At 33.7% G+C, this 23,497-nt stretch overlaps 1 long non-coding RNA gene across 3 annotated transcripts in view; it reads left to right on the top strand.

Moving 5' to 3' along the window:
• The window catches only part of LOC123572970 (uncharacterized), a 59,886-nt gene that overhangs the window by 31,899 nt on the left and 4,490 nt on the right, over positions 1-23,497 (top strand). For 2 of the 3 annotated variants that reach the window (XR_012434445.1, XR_010586362.2), the window contains exon 3: positions 5,672-10,056. The exons of the other annotated variant lie outside the window; for it this stretch is intronic. This is a non-coding gene — a long non-coding RNA (uncharacterized lncRNA). Of the gene's footprint in view, positions 1-5,671; positions 10,057-23,497 lie in introns of those variants that run through there. 3 annotated transcript variants of the gene reach the window in all.

Raw genomic sequence — 23,497 nt, 5'->3', positions numbered from 1 at the left:
ACTTTGTCACTTGGTTTTACGGTGTATGTTGGCTGTGATAATTTTTGTTGTTTTATTCATTTTTATGCTATATTTGGTGAGATGATTTAGGGATATTATAAAAAAACTGATGCCACTGTAACTTTGCCAGGCATGCTCAAAAATTTTTGAGTCTACATATTTTCTAATATAAAATTTCTGTTACCAAATATGCAAAATATATTTCAGGATTAGGTGATAATTATCCCAAAGACACACATCCAATCACAGAAACAGGATAATGTATAAAATCCTGCTATTTAGTGCTTACTAATTAAGACAGACAAAGCAAATGGAATCTGCAAGAACCAGGATAATTGATTTGGAACCAAACATTTCAGTTTGCTTTGTCCAGCTGTCCCTCTCAATATGTGATCTTTGGCCTTGTTTTTATTCCTTATCTCAAAGAAAGCAGATATTTTAGTTCACAGCAAAAATTTCCATTTAATTCATAGTTGTCACATGTAGAAGAGAGTTTGTGAATTATTTTACAACATTGGCCTCAATGAAATTTAATCATGTTATATAAATTCAACTGGGGCAAGGAGTTACTGAACAAACGTACAGATTATTAACATACAACTATCTACAAGGAGAAGGTAGGGAATGATTACTGGTGGAGCAGGACATGTGGAAGCCATTCATCTACTTAACAACATGATCTCTCTAGTTATGATAGCTCTGAACAATTCTCTGGAAAAAACTATAATGCTAATTGGGCAATGCTACAATTTCCATAGAGTGGATATAAGAAGAATAACTTCCTTCTCACAGTCTGGAGTTGTCTCATGCAGAAATGAAATCCTTTTGGTAGTAAGATGGTCATTAAAAACAATGACTTACACAGGTTATTATACTTTCTCTCTCATAAAGAAATCCAGAGGAAGTCAATCCATGGTGGTTCCTTTCTACTCAGCTGTTTTTAGTCTATGATTTTTTCTACCTGAGGTCATGTCACTGTCACAAGACGCTTGTGGAGGAACCAGACATAACTTCTGGTGCCAAGGAAGTAGGAATAAGACAAATATTCAGGGAAATAAGCAACTTTCTAGCTAAATTAGGGCCCTTTTCAAAAATTGTTCTCAGAAGTATTACTTTCCATTTACATTTCATTCACTCCTAGTGGCAAGGAAAGCTGCAAAAGTTTGTTGTTGTTGTTTTCCCATCCTGAAATAACGTTGTTATGCTGTTACTAAGGAAGATAAACAGAATGGATATTGAGTATGCAGCCATCCTTCTCTGCCACAGGATTAGATTACATTTACCATCTGTCTGGTTGCCTCTTTTTTAGTCTGAATAAGAAAAAAAGAATTGTAATACTTGTAAGTTAAATTTTGAAGATAGCATTTTAATAGCTTTTTTTTTTTTGCACTTTTCTCCCCTAACTACAGGTATTATTATTTAGCTGTCTTTAAAAATCCAGACAAAACAAACATAACAAAAGCATTTGTTGTTTGAGTGATTGGGCACTCATCCTGAAAAACAAACAAAAAAGAAAGAACTGTGCCATTTAATTCTTATATATATATATAAATCCTTTGTTGGTTTGTATTCTAACATGTTTAAGCATTCTACTGCTTTTTGTTTAAAAAAATCAGTACAGCAACCATGAAAAGTTTAACACCCAGGCAGATCAAGATGAATGTAGCCATTCTTGTTAAGTAGGACATTGTTTGCTCTATAGAAAGAAGATATATTACCAGGATAAAATGATATATATATTTCTGCAACATCTTGTTTCCACACTCCATTAGAAATGATTACCACCACAATGCTGTATGGGCTGAACAGGTTCATATTTCTCTAAGATACAAGGGCAAGAAAAAGACCAGCTGCCAGGACAGTATGACCCAGTCTACTGCTCTGCCTGACCTGTGACAGGAGTAATCTCAATCAAAGCTGTAACCATCACCATATTAGCCAGCACACTTCTAACACTGGCGACTTGTTGTTGCAGCACTGGGTCTAAAAATAACAATAATCCATCAGTGTCAGTGCATGAAAAACTGAATTTCATCAGAATTTAAGAGAATTGTGGACTACACTAATACATAAAGTCCGTTTTGTTACTGTAATTTGTTCTTTCTATTGCAGCAAGTTGGCTGCCTTCTAACATTTTACCCATTTCTCTAATCAGAGGAAAAAAAAATAAAATAATGTTTTTCAAAAATTTACAAATGTCTGAATATACATAAGACAGTATTTTAATACTCTGTTATTTTGAAATAATTTACCACTGACAATTGCTGTCTTGGTATTTTGAATTCAACTAATAATGAGCATATTCATAAATATATATTATTTTATATATTCTTCTTATTATATATTGTTCTTCCATATAAGAAGAGGTTCAATAAATATCTAATTCTAATATTAGCCTAAAACCATATTGAAACCATTGAATTATTTAGGAGTGAATATTATGTGCTAATGAACCTCATTTTTTAAAACTTTTATTTTAGCTTCAAGGGTACATGTGCATGTTTGTTATATAGGTAAATTGTGTGTTATGGGGATTTGGTTTACAGATGATCTTGCCACCCAGGTAATAAGCATAGTACCTGGTAGGTAGTTTTTGAACCCAATTTCAATCTTATAATAGCACAGAAGATTTCACAAATGAATCCTCAGCATGATCCAGCTAACAGCTGGATTGATAACAGTTATGGGGGAAATTTTGGAAGTTCAAAGGTGGACATAGAAATTGATTTAGAGTAACTCATGAATTCACTAAGCTGAGTTTTTATTAACAGGCTATTTAGAGTAAATCTTTACTAACAATCAGGAACAAATCAACATTAATTGTAGAGATAATCGATCCAAATTATTGACACAATTAAGTGGTTTTAAAATATTAAATGATTTTTTTCAACTTATATTGTTATTTTGCTCTTTTCAACTACTTTTGGTTTATAGTATTGTGAGTTAGAAGATTTCCTTGTGGCTTGTCATATTAGGAACAGTTGAATTTAACCATCTGGAGCTACTTAAAACATCCCCTATATTACAAATTTCTTGTCTAAAATCTGATGAAATTTGTACAATTATTCTACACCCCTCAGAGATTAGTTGCATCAGACACATATTAGTGAACTATTTAGACATATGGGGGAAATTAAATTCAGTACTTTATATGGTTAGAAATCAGAGAAATTCAGTATCAAATGTAAGCTCTGAGACTTGATAACTGAGCTCAGTGAACTTTTTATTCATTTAACAAATATTCATTAAGCAATAACAGGATTTCAGGCACTAGTTTAAGAGCTGAGAGTGCTGCAATAAATACAACACGTTAAGTTCTTTATTCTCTATGGCATGATAGAGAAGTAAGAATCTAAAAACAAACACAAGCATTTCAGATGGTAACACTATTATTAAGAAGAATAAGCAGATTGAGAGCATTAGATAGCCAGTGTAGGTTGTAGGGACATTTTAGTAGCTGCAGAAAGGAAGTGACAGAGAACAGGAGGGAAGTATAGCAAGGAAGCATGCGAGGTTATTATACAACAAGCAAGGGAGACAGAAGGTGAAGTTATGGAGGAAACCAATAATCAGATCATTTGGGCCTTTGGACCATAATAAGCACTTTAGATTTGGGATTTAACTGCTACTTTTATCTGACTGACAGTGTTTTTGTTGTTGTTGTTTTGAAACGGAGTCTTATTCTATCATTCAGGCTGGAGTTCAGTGGTGTGGTCTCAGCTCACTGCAACCTCTGCCTCCTGATTCAAGCGATTCTTCTGCCTCAGTCTCCCGAGTAGCTGGGACTACAGGAGTGTGCCACCACATTCAGTTAATTTTTATATTTTTAGTAGAGATACGATTTCAGTATTGGCCAGGGTGGTCTCAAACTCCTGACCGTGTGATCCACCCTCCTTGGCCTCCCAAAGTGCTGGAATTACAGCTGTGAGCCACTGTGCCCGGCCTTGACTGACAGTTTTTAAAAGATCATACTGGCTACTTATCTTAGTCAGTTGATATTATAATTTTGAGCTGGGTGGCTTTAAGAACAAACATTTATTTTTTAGACTTTTGGTGGCTGGAAATCTGAGATCCTGGAACCAGCATGGTTACTTTGTTAAAGAGTACCCTCTTCCTGGTTTACAAACAGCACCTTTTCACTGTGTCCTCACATGGTGGACAGAGAACTAGCTCACCTCTCTTATTCTTTTTAAAAGGGCATTAATTTGATTAGGAGAACCTCACCCTCCTGACTTAATCTAAAGCTTATGACCTCCTAAAGATCTCATCTCCAAGTACCATAGCACTGAGGATTAGGGTTTCAACATAAATTTTGGAGGGAACATAAACATTCAGTCCATGGCACTATCATAAAAAGAGTAGAATGTGTGAGCACAGGAGAAAGAGAAAAGGTCTTATGGCAAGGAAACTGATTAGCAGGTATTACAATAGTCTAAACTCTAGTCAGTAAAAGCTAATGGTTTAGATCATAGCATAGTGGTAGAAGTAGTAAAAAGTGGCCAATTATTAGACAAGTTGACAGTCTTTGCTAATGTATTGTATATGGATTGTGAGAAAAACCTGACATAAAGAACAACTTGATTAGCTTCTCCAAACTTTCATCTTCTCAAATATGCAGTAGAGAACTTATTTACCATAATATGGAGCTGGGAAAACTAAATTTCAATGTAGGAAAGCATTTACAGTTATTATATGTTATAAAGCCAACATATGAACTATAAAATAATGATTATATTATTGTATAATATAGAACAAGTAGCAATGTTAATTTGAGACCCAGGACAAAAATTGTTTTAAAATCCTCCAGTAATAGGCAAACTAAAGTTGCAGAACTTGGCTTTTCTACATCCATATAGGGATTTTCTATCCCAAACACTTTTGTTCACATGTCTCTACAGTTAGTTGCAGGGGCCTTTGAAAACAGTATGCTGAAAATAGATAGGGCTCAAGGACAGTATCTCCAATTGAACTTTTAATGAACTCCCGTAGGCGCCAAGAAGGCGAGCAGATAAGGAAGAGCATAGAGACAAGGAACTGAGTAGAAGGTTACATCTGGGTAAAGAAAGTTTGTTTTGCATTGTGTTATTTCTGCTGACATGGGGTTTATGGAGTATAAATAAAGTGAGGCGGAGGCTCTGAGTGCGGCCGCCATGTTCTCTGTTTGTCTTTGTCTTTTGTGTCTGTTCATTCTCCACCACCCCCGGCACGGACCCCAATAGTTAGTACTTTCATACCTGCCTTTTTAATCAGGTAGAATCAGTTTTAATTCATGCCAAGTTATATTACTTTAGAAGCCATCTATCTTCTGTTTCCTTTAGAGTCAGTCAACTGACCCTAAAACCAGAAGACAGCACTGCTTCTCATCTTTATTCAGTGGTGGCATACTCAGTAAATGATGGAGCTCTGTGGCACTTTGTGATACATTGCATTTGTATAATTATTATAAGAAAATTTTAAAAAGCAAATAGTAGAGACAATGTAAAATTGACTTTGTATTAATATTTAAATAAAATATTTTCAGATTTCTAGACAGATAGTTGACCTTCCTTCCATTAATATCTATCTATCTGCCTATCTATCTATCTATCCTCTAAGTATGCTTTTACTTTTTAATACTGTTTTATACTTGAAATGTCTACATTCAATTCCTAATCATGTTATATTTTTCCAGGGGGAGATTATTTGTTCTTGAGGAAAACCATCAATGAGAACATTTTGAAAACAAGAAAAAGAAAAAAAGAACATTTGAAAACAAGACTATTACAATTATTATATGTTAGTCTGAAAATCTTCTAACTATTAATAATTTGTAGCCTCTTGTAGATAAAACTGCTCATCAAAATTATATGTATGATTTTATGAGAATATGTGGACCTACATTTTTAGAAGAGAATTTAATATTCTTTTAAAATATGAGAAAAATAAATAAGAATAATGGGTTTTATGTATGTAATTTCCATCTCTCAGAAATGGGCAATAGTTTCAAATGGTTTTTTTTTATTTATTTATTTTAAATTTATTCATTTTTTGGAACAACTATGACTTTAAAACTATCTTTTAGGTAATCAGTTGCTTCTTGGCTGTCTTGTAAGGGTGTATTAGGATTTTTCCATCTCTTCTAGGTTTTCCAGTTTGTGTTTATAGTAGTTTCTTTTTTTCTTTTGCTTTCTTTCTTTTTTTTTTTTTTTTTTTTTTTCCCTAGATGGAGTCTTGCTCTGTCACCAAGGCTGGTGTACAATGGCTCAATCTCAGCTCACTGCAACCTCCACTTCCTGAGTTCAAGCAATTCTCCTGCTTCAGCATACCAAGTAGCTGGGATTACAGGTGCATGCCACCATGCCTGGCTAATTTTTTGTATTTTTTGTACAGATGGGGTTTCACCATGTGAGCTAGTATGGTCTTGATCTCCTTATCTTGTGATCCACCTGCCTCAGCCTCCCAAAGAGCTGGGATTCCAGGTGTCAGCCACAGAGCCCTGTTTTTTATAGTAATGTTGGGAACAGGCCCCCAAATCTGTCTATAAACAAGCCCCAGAACTGGCCATAAACAAAATCTCTGCAGCACTGTGACACGCTCATGATGGCCATGATGCCCACGGTAGAAGGTTGTTGGTTTACCAGAATGAGGGCAAGGAACACCTGGCCTACCCATGGCCGAAAACGGCTTAAGGCATTCTGAACCACAAACAATAGCATGAGTGATCTGTGCCTTAAGGACATGTTCCTGCTGCAGATAACTAGTGAGAGTCCATCCCTTTGTTTCCTGTTTTAGTTAATATATAATCTATAGAAACAATGCTTATCACTGGCTTGCTGTCAATAAATATGTGATAAAACTTGGTTTGCGGCTCTCATCTCAGAAGGCTGTCAACCCCATGATTCCCACTCCACACTCTATATTTCTGTGTGTGTGTCTTTAATTCCTCTAGCGCCGCTGGGTTAGGGTCTGCGTGACCGAGCTGGTCTCGGCAAGCAGTTTCTAATAGTTGTTTTTATTTTTGTGGGGTCAGTAGTAACATTACCTTTGTCTTCTCTAATTGTTTCTCTTTTTTCTTCTCTTTTCTTCTTTATTAATCTAGCTAGTGGTCTTTTTCATTATTTAAAAAAAAAACAGCTATTGGATTCATTGCTCTTTTGAATGGTTTTTTGTATCTCAAGTTCCTTCAGCTCAGCTCTGGCTTCTTATCTTTTGTCTTCTGCTAGCTTTGGGCTTGATTTGTTCTTGCTTCTCTAATTCTTTCAATTTGAAGTTAGGTTGTTAATTTGAGATCCTTCTAACTTTTTAATGTGATCATTTATTACTGTGAGTTTTCCCTTTAACACTGCCTTAGCTGTGTCCTAGAGATTCTGGAGATTCTGGTATGTCATATCTTTGTTTTTATTAATTTCAAATAACTTACTGATAATTTCATTATTTACCCAAAAGTCATTTAGGACTTTGTTGTTTACGTTTCATGTAATTGCATGGTTTTGAGCAATTTTTTTTTTTTTTTGAGACTGAGTTTCACTCCATCACCCAGGCTCTGGAGTTCAGTGGTGCAATCTTGGCTCACTACAAGCTCTGCCTCCCGGGTTCACGCCATTCTCCTGCCTCAGCCTCCTGAGTAGCTGCGACTACAGGTGCCCACCACCACGCCTGGCTAGTTTTTTCTATTTTTTAGCCAGGATGGTCTCAATCTCCTGACCTCGTGATTGACCCGCCTTGGCCTCCCAAAGTGCTGGGATTATAGGCAAGAGCCACCACGCCCAGCTGGTTTTGAGCAATTTTCTTAATCTTGACTTCCATTTTTATTGTCCTGTGGTTTGAGAGTGTGTTTGGTATGATTTTGGTTCTTTTACATTTGTTGAGGATTGTTTTATGTCCAATCATGTGCTCAATTTTAGAGTATATACCATGTGATGATGAGAAGAATGTATATTCTGTTGCTTTTGGGTGAAGAGTTCTGAAAAGCTCTATCAGATTCATTTGGTCTAACATTGAGTATAGGTCCTGAATATTTTTGTTAATTTTCTTCCTCTATGATAGCAGCCAGGAAGAAAATGAATCCCTGAACAGACCAATAATGAGCTCTGAAATAGAATCAGTAATAAATAGCTAACAAACAAATAAACAAGCTCAGGACCTCATGGATTCACAGCTGAATTCTATCAGATGTACAAAAATGAGCTGGTACCCTTCCTACTGAAACTATTGAAAAGCAAAACAAATAAACAAAAATGAGCAGGAGAGACTCCTCTTCAAATTATTCTTGATATCTTCATCATCTTACCAAAACCTGTCATGGACACACACAAAAAAGAAAACTTTAGGCTAATATCCTTGATAAACATTGATGCAAAAATCCTCAACAAAATACTTGCAAACTATATCCAGCAGCATATTAAAAAGCTAATCCACCATGATCAAGCTGACTTCTTCTCTGGATGCAAAGTTGATTCAACATTCACAAATCAATAAATGTGATATATCACATAAATAGAACTGAAGACAAAAACCAGAAGATTATCTCAATAGACACAGAAAGCCTTTTCATAAAATTCAACACCCTTTCATGTTAAAAGCTCTCAATAAACTAGGTATTGAAGGAACATACCTCAAAATAATAAGTCATCTAACAATTCCATAGCTAATATTATACTGAATGAGCAAAAGCTAAAAACATTCCCCTTGAAAAATAGCACAAGACAAGGATCCTCTCTCTTACCATTTCTATACAACACAGTATTAGAAGTTCCAGTCAGGGCAATCAAGCAAGAGAAAGGAAGAAAGGGCATCCAATTAAGAAGAGAGGAAGTCCAACAACCTCTGTTTGCAGAGAACATGACTCTATATATAGAAAACCCTATAGTCTTGGCCCAAAAACTCTTCCAGCTGATAAACAACTTCAGCCAAGCTGTAGAATACAAAATCAATGTAGAAAATTATTAGGATTCGTATACACCAACAGCAGACAAATCAAGAGCCAAATCAAAAAGTCAATCCCATTTACAATTGCCACAAAAGAATAAAATACCTAGAAATACAGCTAACTAGGGAGATAAAAGATCTCTACAATAAGAAGTACAAACCACTCTTTCAATAAATCAGAAAAGACACAAATGGAAAACCATTCCATGCTCATGGATAGGAAGAATAAATATTGTGAAAATGGCTATACTGCCAAAAGCAATTTATAGATTAAATGCTATGCCTATCAAACTACTAATGACATTCTTCACAGAACTAGAAAAAAATTATTTTAAAATTCATGTAGAAGCAGAAAAAGAGCCCAAATAGCCAAGGCAATCCTAAACAAAAAGAACAGAGATGGAGGCATCACATCATCCAGCTTCAAACTCGATGTACTACAAGGCTACAACAATCAAAACAGTATGAAACTGGTACAAAAACAGATATAGACCATATGGAACAGAATAGAGAGCCCAGAAACAAGGCTACATATCTATGATCATCTGATCTTTGTCAAAGCTGACAAAAACAAGCAATGGGGAAAAAACTCCCTATTCAATAAATGTTGCTGGGATAACTGGCAAGCCATATGCAGAGGATTTTTACTAGACTCCTTCCTTATACCATATAAAAAATATTCAAAATGGATTAAAGATTTAACTGCGAATCCCAAAACTACAGAAATTCTGGAAGACAACCTAAGCAACACCATTCTGGGCATAGGAGTGGGCAAAAATTTTATGACAAAGACACCAAACACAATTGTAACAAAAGCAAAAATTGACAAGTGGGACCTTTGGCACAGCAGAAGAAACTATCAGACAACCTGCAAGGTGGGAATACATTTTTGTAATCTATGCTTCTGACAAAGGTCTAATATCCAGCATCTATAAAAAACTAAACAAATTTACAAGAGAAAATAAACAACCGCATTTAAAAATGGGCAAAGCACATGGACAGACACTTTCCAAAAGAAGAAATACGGGTGGCCAAGAAGCATATGATAAAAAGCTCTATAAAACTAATCATTACAGAAATGCAAATCAAAACTAAAATGAGATAACATCTAATGCCAGTCAGAAAAAAGTAAAAAACAAAAACCAAAAACCAGGTACTGGCAAGGATGTGGAGAAAAAGGAACACTTTTACACTGTTGTAGTAAAAATTAGTTCAGCCATTGTGGAAGGCAGTGTGGTGATTCCTTAAAGACCTAGAGGCAGAAATACCGTTTGACCCAGCAACACTATTACTGGATATATAGCCAAAGGACTATAAATCATTCTATTATAAAGACACATGCAAACATATATTCATTGCAGCACTATTCACAATAGCAAAGACATGGAACCAACCTAAATGTCCATCAATGACAGTTTGGATAAAGAAAATGTGGTACATCTACACCATGAAATACTATGTAGTCACAAAAAAAGGACAAGATCTTATGTTTAGCAGCAACATGAATGGAGCTAGAAGTTATAATCCTTAGGAAACTAAAGCAGGAACAGGAAACCAAATGCCACATGTACTCACTTATAGGTAGAAGCTAAATAATAAAAACTTATGAACACAAAGCAGAAAACAACAGACACTGGGGTCTAGTTGAGGGCGAAGGGTGGGAGGAGAGGCAGGAGCAGAAAAGATAACTATTGGGTATTGGGCTTAATACATGAGCAATGAAATAATATATACAACAAATTCCCATGGCACGTGTTTACCTATGTAACAAATCTTCACATGTACCCCAAACCTACAATAAAAGGTTTGTAAAAAACTATCCTTTGAATTTACTCATATGAAAATAAATGCTATCTGTGTAAAATGGAGTTCAATTTCATAAACAAGTGGGAAATAACAGGCCAAGAGGATCACTCATATTTCACTTTAATAAAAAGTGATTCATGCTGGATATAGTGGCTCACATCCGTAATCCCAATACTTTGGCATGCCGAGGTGGGAGGATAGCCTGAGACCAGCCTGGGCAGCAAAGCAAGACCTCATATCAACAACAATAAAAAAAATCTTAAAAACAAGACGAATAATTATACAACAGCATTTTGAGCTTGAAAAATATATTTCATCTTTATAATTTCAAAAGCCACAGAATGTAATATATAGTATATTCACTAGGTCTAAGTCTTAAAAGAAACCAATGTTCTTATGATTAAATTTTTTAACAAGAATGGTACAGAAACGTATTTTCATTCTATAGTTCAGCAATCTCAAAACTTAGTACTTTTAATGCAGTAGTGCTCATCTACAAAAGACTAATGAGTCATTTTTTTATGAATGTTTCTCAAACTGAGATTCTTATTTCTCTGCAAACTAGCTGTGATTAAAAATATAATAATAAGCCAAACCAAGGTGCCCAATACAGGGCAAAATTATTGTTTCGCTATATTAATTATTTAGTGTCACATTATTATTGGTGTCCCGAAAGCAAGCAAAATACACACACACACGTACACACACACACAATAGAATATGTATATGTATACTTTGAAACTCAGATTTCGGAGAGCCTACAATGGCAAATAGAACAGAAAAAATTTTTAGTGGAAATATTTATATAAGTTGATAAAGCCTGTAAGATTATCACATTAATAAAACATCACCTTTGTTAATTTGTACAGATCAATGGGAAACTAACATATACTTGCTGTTTTCAAGTAATCATTTGAAATTCATATGAATTTTTGAATTGATAATGCTAGTAAACAACTATTATAGAATTAAATACTCAGAAATTTATTCAAACCTATTATTAACCTCCATCATCTCATGAAGTCTTCAAGACTACAACTAGCAAAGTAGGCACTTCAAGTACAGAAGGTCAAAGTTGGAAATTTTAACATTTTATTCTGTCAATATCACTTTTCTAATCTGGCATCTATGAATAGATTTAGGTAATCTGTGAAGTTGAATGAGGAATATGATTAATATATATTTTCCACTTACCTCCAATGGACATTTTACATTACATTGCATTTTGATCGCAGGTAACAAACCATAGTAATGCTTGTTGTACCTAAGATATGAGGTTTGATCACTCCCTTTAAAGTTGTTATAGATATCTCAAAACATCTTTTATGCTAATTGATAGACAAATTATAAGATATTTTTATTTTATATTTTAGTAAATAAACATATATTGCTATACATCAAATATTTTATTTTAAAAATTTCCCAATGACATTTTAATATAATTGACATTCATTATAATTGTATGCATTTCTTATACGCATTTAAGCTCTTATTCTAAGTAGAGATCCATGGGTGTCAACAATGGATGTAGACTTCCATCGTGGTTCATGGCAAAAAAGAAATTCTGTTAGGTCAAGCGGATTGAGAATGCTCTTTAGATCATCTCCATTCTTACTGATTTTCTGCCTGCATGATACATCAATTAATGAACAAGAGACAAAGTTTCCAATGATAATTGTAAAGTTGTCTATATCTGTTTGCAGTTCTAACATTTTGACTTACGTATTTTAATGATCTGCTGTTACGTGCCTACCTTTTTAAGGTTCTTATCTCTTCCTGGAAATCTGTGCCCTTTATCATTATATAATATTCCCCTTTATCCCTAATAATCTTCCTTGTTTCCAAGTCAGTTTTTCCTGAAATTAATGTAACTTTCCCTGTTTTCTTTGGTTAATGTTGGTATAATATATCTTTCTCCATTTCTTTACTCTTAACCCATCTAAGTCTTTATATGTAAAGTGGTTTTCTTGTAGGAAGGATATAGTTGTGGGGTTTTTTTTAAATCCAGTTTGACAATTTGTATCATTTGACTGTTACTTTTATACCATGCACATCTACAGTGATTATTGATATACTAGTATTGAAATTGACCACATTGCTAATGTTTATTTTTCTTTTAATTGCTCTTTCATTTCTTTTTAAAATTTATTTTTACTGATCTTTATTGAGCATTGTTTATAAATCTACACTGTTTTAACATGTATATTGTCAATCCAAGGGTAACCAACACAAATTTTTTAAAGAAATACAAATGAGATATTCACAGAGGAGATTACATAAATATATCTTCAAATAACATTATACTTCTTCATATGTAGGGCAGGTGTTGTTTTACAGAATGATCCTAATTCTCTGATGTTTCATATCATTGTCATTCATTTCACTTTTATATATGCTACAAACATCCAATTTACATTATCACAATTATTTAATTTTAGAGCAATTAAGTGTAAATCCATATATTTTACTTGACTTATTCTTTTTCTGATGTTCTTCTTTATATGTATTCAAGTTTTTAACCTACATCAATTTTTTTCTATCTCAAAAACTGTCAACATATTTTGTGGAGCAGGTCTACTGGCAATAAAATTCTTCAGTTTTTATTGTATGAAAAATGTTTATGTTTCTTTTCCTTTTTAAAAACAGTTAATTTTTAAAAGTTTCATATTTATTAAAAAATACAAGATAGTACAGAAAAGTCCCAATTTATGAATATTTTACATTAGTATGATACATTTTGTTACAATTAACAAACCAATATTTTTATTTTATTATTAACTAAAAAAAAAAAAGTTTATTCAGATTTTCTTGATTTTTATCTAATGTCCTTTTCTGTTTCAGGTTCCCATAAAGAACCATATTACTTTTAGTTATCCCATCTTCTGAGGTTCCTTTTGGTTGTGACAGCTTCTCAGACTTTCCTTATTTTCAACGACCTTGACAGTTTTTAGAAGTACTGATTAAGTATTTCAAGGATGCTCCCTGTTGGAATGTAGCTGATTTTTTTTTCATGACTAGGCTGAATTGTGGGTATTTAAGAGGAAAGCCACAAATATAAAGCAACATTTTTATTACATCGTATTAAGGGTACATACTAGCAGCATAATTTATGACTGTTGCTTATCTTGATCACTATGCTAAGATAGTTATTCTCAGGTTTCTCCACTGAAGTTTCCCTTGTTTTCCCTTTTCCACATCATATTCTCAAGAGGAATGTAGTTATGCACAGTCAGCATTTATGAAGTTTTGATATATGCCTCCTTTCTTTGCAGGGCGTATCTATAAATTACTTGGCATTCTTCTGCATGAGAGATTTGTCTCTGCTCTTCCGATTGTTATTTATATTTTCATATATATTGTATGGACTCATGAGTATTCAATTTATAGTTTCTATTATAATCTAATACTACTTTGTTTTGTTACTAAATCATTTCAGCTTTAGAATGTGGATCTCTTTCTGTTGGTTCCTGTGTCCTCTTCTTTGACATATACAAATCAATGTTCCCTTTTTTTTGTTTTTGTACTTCCTTACTTTTTGGCATGATGGTTTAGGCTCATCTTGTATATTCTGCCCCAATCCTAGCAGTAGCCATTTCTCTAAGGAGCCTCAATTTCTTTTCTTTTCTCCTTTCCTTTTTTCCTTTCCTTTCCTTTCCTTTCCTTTCGTTTCCTTTCCTTTCCTTTCCCTTTCCTTTCCTCTCTTCCTTTTTTAAAGAATTATATTAGAAACTAAGATTGTGATGTACTCACTGCTACTGGAGTATTAGTGCTTCCAGGCCTTCTCAGCTAACAGCAAGGAAATATACATATTTTTGCTAACCTATTTTTATATACACATATCTAATTTTCCTAAGTAGACATCTGCATTTATATGATATTAAATGTTTATTAGTACTAATGTCTCCCACTCTAATCCATTACCATATACACCATTTTGGCCTCCCTTTGCTAATACGTAAATTCCTACCCAGATAGTAAAAAACCTGGCTCCCACTGTTTGTCATCAATTTATGTCATTGTTTATTTTCAGTATATATGTATAATCGTATGAGAATTGTACATCGTTACCTTCATGGGAAACAAGTTATTCAGCTCTATCATATCACACCGAAGGTGCATGTTATCAACAGTACTTACATTTGTGTAACAAGAAGATTCCTTGTGTGCTGTTCATTTTTTTTCATCTTATAGATTACTCGTTTCAAAAATTACTTAAGTCAGCATTTTTTCTTCTTGACCTTACACAAAAATTATTTCATATGTTTGTAATACTTAATTTTTCTTGTCACAGTCTTCATTCCTTTCTGGGAATCCTCAAACCTCCCCAATATTTTTTTTCTAATTTGCATATATTAAATTTCCTTCTTTAAGCTTTCTACTAGTTTTGAAAAATGCATAAGATAATGTATTCAACAAAATATCACACAGAATAACTTTGGTGCCCTAAAAATACTCTGTGCTTTACTATTTAATTATCATGCTCTGTACCTACCAGAGCTTCCGGGAATCAATGAGTTTTTATTGTCTCTATAGTTTTGCTTTTTCCAGAACATCATATTATTGAAATCATATCTTCTTTTTTCTTTTCTTTTTCTTTTTTTTTTCTTTTTTTTTTTTTTTTTTTTTTTTTTGTGTGTGTGTGTGACAGAGTTTTGCTCTTGTTGCCCAGGTTAGAATGCAATGGCACTATCTTGGCTCACCACAACCTCAGCCTCCCGGGTTCAAGCAATTCTCCTGCCTCAGCCTCCCAAGTAGCTGGGATTACAGGCATGTACCACCACGTCTGGCTAATTTTGTATTTTTAGTAGAGACAGGGTTTCACCATGTTGGCCAGGCTAATCTGAAACTCGGACCTTAGGTAATCCCCCACCTCGGCCTCCCAAAGTGCTGGGATTACAGGCATGAGCCACCGCCCCGGCCTCCTTTTTTCTTAATTAACTAAAGACTACCATAAAGTTAGATTTCCTTAGTTTTTACCGAATGTCTGTTTTCTGTCTGAGGAGCCCATTCAAAACATGACCTTACATTAAATTGTCATTTCTCTTTATGAATCTCTTTGTGGTGACAGTTTGTCAGAATTTTCTTGCTTTTGGCGACCTTGACAATTTTGAATAATACTCGTCAAATTATTTGCAGGTTGCCCCAATACTGGATTTTTTCTCTATTTTTTTTTTCTCATCATTACACTGACTTCATGGGATTTTGAGAAGAAGTCCACATATCTAAAGTGTAATTTTCATCACATGTATGTAAATCAAATGTATATACTATCAATTATTTATGATTATTGATATTGACAGTGGTTACCAGGCTGAAGTAGTATCTGTCAGATTTCTCCACTACAATGCTATATGTATTTTTCCCGTTCTATTCTGTACCTTTAAAAGGGGACCAGTGTCTGCAGCTCACACTTAAGGAGTGGAGAGTTATACTCGTCTCTAGGGTGTCTGTAAATAAATTATTTGGCTTTCCTCTTCATGGGAGATTTGTCTCTTTTCGTGACTTACTAATTTGCTCAATTATGTATTTATATCAGTATAGATGCACAGGTATTTATTTAATCCTCTATGTTATAATCCAGCACTACTTCATTTTTTGCTAAAATTGTTCCAGCTTTGGCTAGTAGAATATCTTTCCCTTGGCTGCTGTGTCGCGCTTTGATATATTTCCAACTGTCATTTCTTTTTTCTTTCTTTCTTTTTCTTTTTTTAGCATTTCATTACTTTCTGGCACTTAAGATACTCCAGACTCATCTTATATATTTCCTGCCATAGTCCTAAAATCAACCATTTCTCCGAGAAGCTCCACTTACATTTATTGTAGAAACCAAGATGCGGGAATAGATGTGCATGTTGCTACTTGTGTATTTCTTCAGATGCTATAAGGTGACAAAGCAAAAAATACATGTGTATATACACTAACATATGTATAGATATATTTTATAAATACTTCTATATGTAACTATTCATATATACATAAAGTTAAATAAATTCCCAATGAGATATGCAACTTTAATCCATATTACTAAATGTATCATCCTGCTTTCTACCTCTTGTGTATCTGCAAAATCCTACTCCAACCATGAGAACCTGACTCATAGTGTAAGCCAACTTTTTTTCTTAACTGTTCAATTCCAGTATACATCTATAGCAGTATCAGAAATGTTAACTCATATTTCAACTGAAAACAACTTTATCAAATAAATTCCTTATGGGCATTTAATTTTGCCTTTAACCTTAGAGACTCCATTCATTTCTGAAAATACTTACATCAGCACTCTTTTCCCAACCCCTTTAGTGGGGTTGTTTCCTATATTTGTAATAAAACTAAATTATCTCGTCACAGTCTACATTGTTTCCTGTTATCTCATGACTTTCTTTTTTGTTTGTTTTTTGTTTTTGAGATGGAGTCTCACTCTGTTGCCCAGGCTGAAGTGCAGTGGCGCAATCTCAGCTCACTACAACCTCCACCTCCCAGGTTCAAACGATTCTCCTGCCCCAGCCTCCCAAATATCTGAGATTACAGGCACACACCACCACACCCAGCTAATTTTTATATTTTTAGTAGAGACGGAGTTTCACTATGTTGGCCAGGCTGGTCTCCAACTCCTGACCTCATGGTACGCCTGCCTCGGCCTCCCAAAGTGCTGGGATTACAGGCATGAGCCATCACACCAGGACTATCCCATGATTTTCTATGTAATTTTTAAGAATTTGTTTTCGTTAAGGTTCTCTCTTATTTTCTATATTTCTACAGTTCTTGACAAATGCATAATGTCAAATATCCTTATTGACAGTATCATACGAAATAGTTGTACTCTTTAAACATTTCTTGTGCTTCACTTATTCTCAGCCTCTAGTAATTATTTGATCTTTTATTATCCCATTAGTTTTGCCTTTTCTAGAACATAATATGGATTGAATCATATAGCACATAGCCTTGTCAGCTGGCTAATATACATTTAAGATTTTTCCTGTTATTTTTTGGTTTGATAGCACAGATTATTGATGCAATGAAATATTTTTCAACAATCTGAGTATCAAGCCAAACAATAACCTGGAAAAAACTTAAAAGCATATTAGCCAGCTGACAAGGCTACATGCTATATGATTCCATCTATATTATTTTCCAGTTTATTTATCTATTCACCTATTGAAGGACTTCTGGATATATTCCCGGTTTTTGGTAATTATTCATAACACTATTACAAACTTCTACCTGTAAGTTTTAGTGTGAACATAGATTTTAAACCACTGTGTAAGAACCTCAAGGCCTGGTTGTCAAATTGTATGGTGACATGTTTAGCTTTGTTGGGGCTGCCATATTGTCTCTGACAGAGGATATAGTATTTTATTAACACACACCAATCAGCAATGAGTGGGAGCTCCTTTAGAAGTTCCAGTTATCCCTGCACTATTTGAGGAAAAGCCAGCATTTCTCCATTGAGTTGCCTTTGCTTCTTTGTCAAAGATCACTTGACTGTGTTAGTATGGTTCTATTTCTGAGCTTTGTACTCTGTTCCATGGGCCTATTATTTCATTAATACAATGACTCCTTACCTACTGTAGCTTTATGGTAAATCTTTAAGTTGAATAGTGTCAGTCTTCCAACTTTGCTCTTCCTCTTTAATATTGTGTTGACTACTCTAGATCTTTTGCCCTTGCACATAAGCTTTATAATAAATTTGTTGATAATGAAAATTAGTTGGCTGAAATTCTTATTGGGATCAAGTTGAAGTTATAGATAAATTTGGAAAGAAATGGCATTTTAAGAATATTGAGCCTTCCAATATATGAACACATGATCTTTTCATTTACTTAGGTAGTCATCAATTACTTTTACAAGAGCTTTGTAGTTTTCCATGTCAATTTTCTGTACATATTTGGCTACATTTGTACATATTTTAGAGTCATTATAAATAACAATATGTTATTAATTTAAATTGCTCATTGCTGGTATATGGGAATGAAATTTACTCTATATATTAATCTTGTATCCTGTGTAAACTTGCAATAATCATTTATTTCCAGAACTTTTGTCAAATTTCTGGGATTTTCTACATAAACACGTAGGTCACCTGCATGCAAAGATAGCTTTATTTAGTTTTTCCAATATGTATACTTCATTTTTGTCTCACTGTATTAGCTAGGATTTATAGTATATTGTTGAGTAGGAATGATGTGAGAGAATTTTGAATATAATTTCATCTTCTTGTGGTAAGAACCCAACATGAGACCTGCCTTTTTAAAACACTTTAAATGTACGATACAATATTGTTGACTATAGGTACAATGTTATATAACACATCTCTAGAAATCATTCGTCTTGCTTAACTAAAAGATTTTGCCCATTGATTGATTAGTAACTCCCCATTTCCTCTATTCCCAGGCCCTATCAACTACCATTCCACTCTGATTCTATGAATTTGACTATTTTAGATACCTCATATAAGTGAAATCATGCAGTATTTATCTTTCTGTGACTAGCTTATTTCCCTTACTGTCTTTTTACTTTAATTTCATTTTACTATGGCATCAAGGCATCAATGCTGTCATTTATTGCAAAATTTCCTTCTTGCTAAAGGCTAAATAATATCCTATTGTGTGTATATATCATATTTTCTTTATTCAGTCATCTGTCAAAGGACATATAAATTGTGTCCATATCTTGGCTATTTGTGAGAAATTGTGAGAAAAAAAATTGCCAGATAATTTGTGAGAAAAAGAAATAAAATACCCCCACATCAGAAAGAAGAAGTACAATTGTTTCTGTCTACAGGTAGCATGATCTCATATAATGAAATTTTAAAGACTCCACGAAAAAATATTTGAACAAATGAATTTAGTAAAGTTGCAGGACACAAAAAACACACAAAATAATTGTGTTTCTATATATTAACAGTAAACTATTTTAAAATAAAATTAGAAAATCAATTTCATTAACAAAAAATAAATTAATTGGGAATAAACTACAGAGATGAAGGACTTACATATTAAAAACTATGAAACACCAATAAAATATTTTTTTTTTTTTTTTGAGATGGAGTCTCACTCTGTCGCCCAGGCTGGAGTGCAGTGGCCAGATCTCAGCTCACTCTAAGCTCCGCCTCCCCAGTTTATGCCATTCCCCTGCCTCAGCCTCCCAAGTAGCTGGGACTACAGGTGCCCGCCACCACCCCCAGCTAGTTTTTTGTATTTTTTAGTAGAGACGGGGTTTCACTCTGTTACCCAGGATGGTCTCGATCTCCTGACCTCGTGATCCACCCGTCTCGGCCTCCCAAAGTGCTGGGATTACAGGCTTGAGCCACCGCACCCAGCCTAAAATAAATTTTAAGAGACACAAGAAAATGAAGAAACATTTTGTGTTCACAGATTTTAAAACTAATATTTTTAAAATGTGCATACTTTTCAAAGCAATCCACAATGTTGGATTTTCAAAGCAATCCACAATGTTGTCACCACCAAAACTTCAATGGTATTTTTTACAGAAAAAAAAGAAGAAGAAATGTAACTACAAAAGTCATAAATAGCCAAATCAATTCAGAGAAAGAAAAACAAAACTGTGGTTATCTCACATCCTGATTTCAAAACATAATACAAAGCTATGGAAATAAACATGGTGAGGCAATATTTGCTTTGCTCTCAATCTTAGAGGAAAGCATCTAGTTTATCACCGTTAAATATAATATTTGCTATTGATTTTTTGTAAGTGTTCCTAATCAAGTTGAGGACGTTCTCCTATATTGTCAGTTTGCTAAGTGTAATTATCATAACTAGAAATTATATTTTGTCAAAACTTTTCCTGCATCAATTGATACAATAGTATAATTTTTCTTCTTTAGTCTGCTGATTTGGTGAATTACATTAAATGATTTGTGAATATTGAAACAGTCTTGCATACCTGAAATAAATCCCACTTGATTGTGAAATATAATTATTTTGATATATTGTTGGATCCAATAAGTTAGGATCTTTTGAGAAGTTTTGCACCTAGGTTCATGAGAGATACTAGTTTGTACTTTCCCTTTCCTGTAATGTTTTTGTTCAGTTTTGACATTAGGATAATTTTTGCCTCATAGAATGAGTGGAAAGTCTTCATTCTACTTTTCGTTTCTGGGAGAGTTTGTGGAGAACTAATATCTTTTATTCTTAAAATATTTGGTAAAAGTCACCCCTTAAAATCATTTGTTCCTGATGCTTTCTTTTCAGAAAGATTATTAACTTTGGTTTAATTTATTTAATAGATATTGGTGTTTTCAGATTATATATTTCTCCTACATGAGTTTGGAAGATTTCTGTTATTCAATGAGTTAATCAATTTCATCAAAGTTTTAAAACTGTGGTGCCCATGGAATTAACAGTGATGGCCTCATGGAATCAACAGTGATGCCCTCTTTTTAATTTCTCTTTTTTGTTTTTTGAGACAGAGTCGTGCCCTGTTGCCTAGGCTGGAGTGCAGTGTCATGATCTTGGCTCACTGAAACCTTCGCCGTCTGGCTCAAGTGCTTCTCGCACCTTAGTCTACCAAGTAGCTGGGACTACAGGCACATACCAGCATGCTCAGCTAATTTTTGTGGGTTTTTTTGTAGAGACGGTCTTTGGCCATGTTGCCCAGGTTTGTCTCCCAACTCCTGACCTCAAGCAATCCGCCTGCCTGGGCCACTCAAAGTGCTGGGATTATAGGCGTGAGCCACCACCCTCTGCCCTCTTTTTCATTTCTGATATCATCAGCAAACTGTATCTTTTCTCTTTTTTTCCCCTGGTTAAATTGATCAAAAGTATATCAATCTTATCAGTTTACCAATTTATTAATTATATTGAACTTTTCTAAGAAACAGCATTTGGTGCTTCTCTTAAATTCATGTTTTGTTTTGTTTTGTTTTGTTTCAGATATGTAGATCAGGATTTGTATTAGGACCCTAATTCTCTGATGGTCTGAGAAAAGCTGTCAATTTTCAGATTGTTCAGTTTTTCTCTTCTTACAATGTTCAGCATGAAATTTTCAAGCTTTTTACAAATCAAAATTGAAACTAAGTCTATGTCTGAATTTAAATATGTATATGTATACATATATGTGTCTTAAAATATTTTTCTTGTGCGCTTGTTACTTTTCAAAATAACATTCTGTTCTCATTTATGATTTCAATTCCTCCTTGTGGACTTTTTGAATGACTATCTTTAAAAACATCTATTCTATTTCTGAAATTATCTTTATTTATTTTGATCACGTATTTTATTTTTTGAACCTTTGTTATCCTTTTTTAAAATTTTGTACTGTTTTTTAAATTCTGCTGATCCAGAATGGGCCATTCATATTTAACAATGATGCCTACAACTATGGGAGAGAAACTCCATATGTGGGCAGGATCTGTTCAATGTTGTTCTTTATTTTCTGTGCTGGATCTTAGGATTAGTTGTTTTGTTGGGCAGAAATTCACTCCTCTAAGGTACATTTGACATTTTTAAGAAAAAGTGTTGACTCATAATTTCTTGACGTTCTGAATATAAAGTAAGATAGATAAATTGGTGGTTTAAATGCTTTGCATAACTTCAATTAATTTCCCTGGCTTTCAACCTCATGACTTGCCTGTAACATTCCTGGTGTTTCTAAATCCAAAGCTTCCCAAGCATATTTGGGCAGGATTACTGAGTATTCTAACCTGCAGCTTCTGCCAACTTATTTTATCAGTTGGCATTCCTCTCTCTTCATTTAGTGTTCTCACAATCTGTTGAAATCTCTTCTGATTTTTTTTTTCCTTTCCAATTCTTTTTACTATTTTAAGCCCACGTACTTTCTCTTTCTGTAATATCATTTAACCATATTTAGGAACAAGATAAAAGAGAAAAATGTGTATACAGCAAGCCTTATTTAATTGGAATTTCCACCTGAAGTGCTTCAAATACAATTTAATATAAATTTAGAAAGATTCTAAAGATTATCACTTATTTATAATATTGTCATATTTGACAGTTCACTAAATAGTGCAGAGAAAGCCTCAGAAGCCCAGATTATTTTTCTAAGAACATTGACTTCCAAAAGGGAAGAAGTGTGGTGATTGTTACTTAATTGTTACATTTTGTGATCTATTGATTATTTTTTAAAGACAGCAATCTTTATATTTTTTAAGTAAAAATATTTTTAAATAAAAAAGTCTATTACAGCAATAATTTTATAAATGTAGACATTTTATTATGAATGCAGAAGAAAGATGTAAACTCCTAATAATGATCAAAAGAGATAGTGCCATTTCTTACATATAATCTTCTTTCTGGGTTCATACAGTTGTTGTCTGAAGTTGGGAAACAATTGCCTAGCAAAATTACTGAAAATGATCATACAACACAGTAGCCTTTAAGAAGCACTTTATAAGGCATATGTACTCGGCTATGATGAAATTTAACCCAGCCTTTCTAATTCTCATCATTGGCTTTATTAAATAGCCCCAATAACTCCAATAATTCTGCCGACAACATTTAATCATGAAAGCCAGATCTATATGAAATATTATCACATGATTCACATTTTAATGCTGAGTAGACCACTGGAAATTACGAGTAGCACCCAGAGATAGATACATAATTTATGCATTTAAAAACGTTTTGTTAAGGAAAATTGACAAATAGGATCTAATTAAACTAATAGCTTCTTCACAGGAAAAGAAACTATTAATATAAACAGAGTAAACAGACAACCTACATAATGGGAGAAAAGTTTTGGATTGTATCCATCTGACAAAGGTCTAATATCCAGCACCTATAAGGAACTTAAACAAATTTACGAGAAA

This window comes from Macaca fascicularis, chromosome 4 (assembly GCF_037993035.2).
Source record: "Macaca fascicularis isolate 582-1 chromosome 4, T2T-MFA8v1.1".
NCBI lineage: Eukaryota > Metazoa > Chordata > Mammalia > Primates > Cercopithecidae > Macaca > Macaca fascicularis.
The sequence above is the reverse complement of the archived record's forward strand: the minus strand, read 5'-3'. Positions and strand labels throughout refer to the sequence as shown.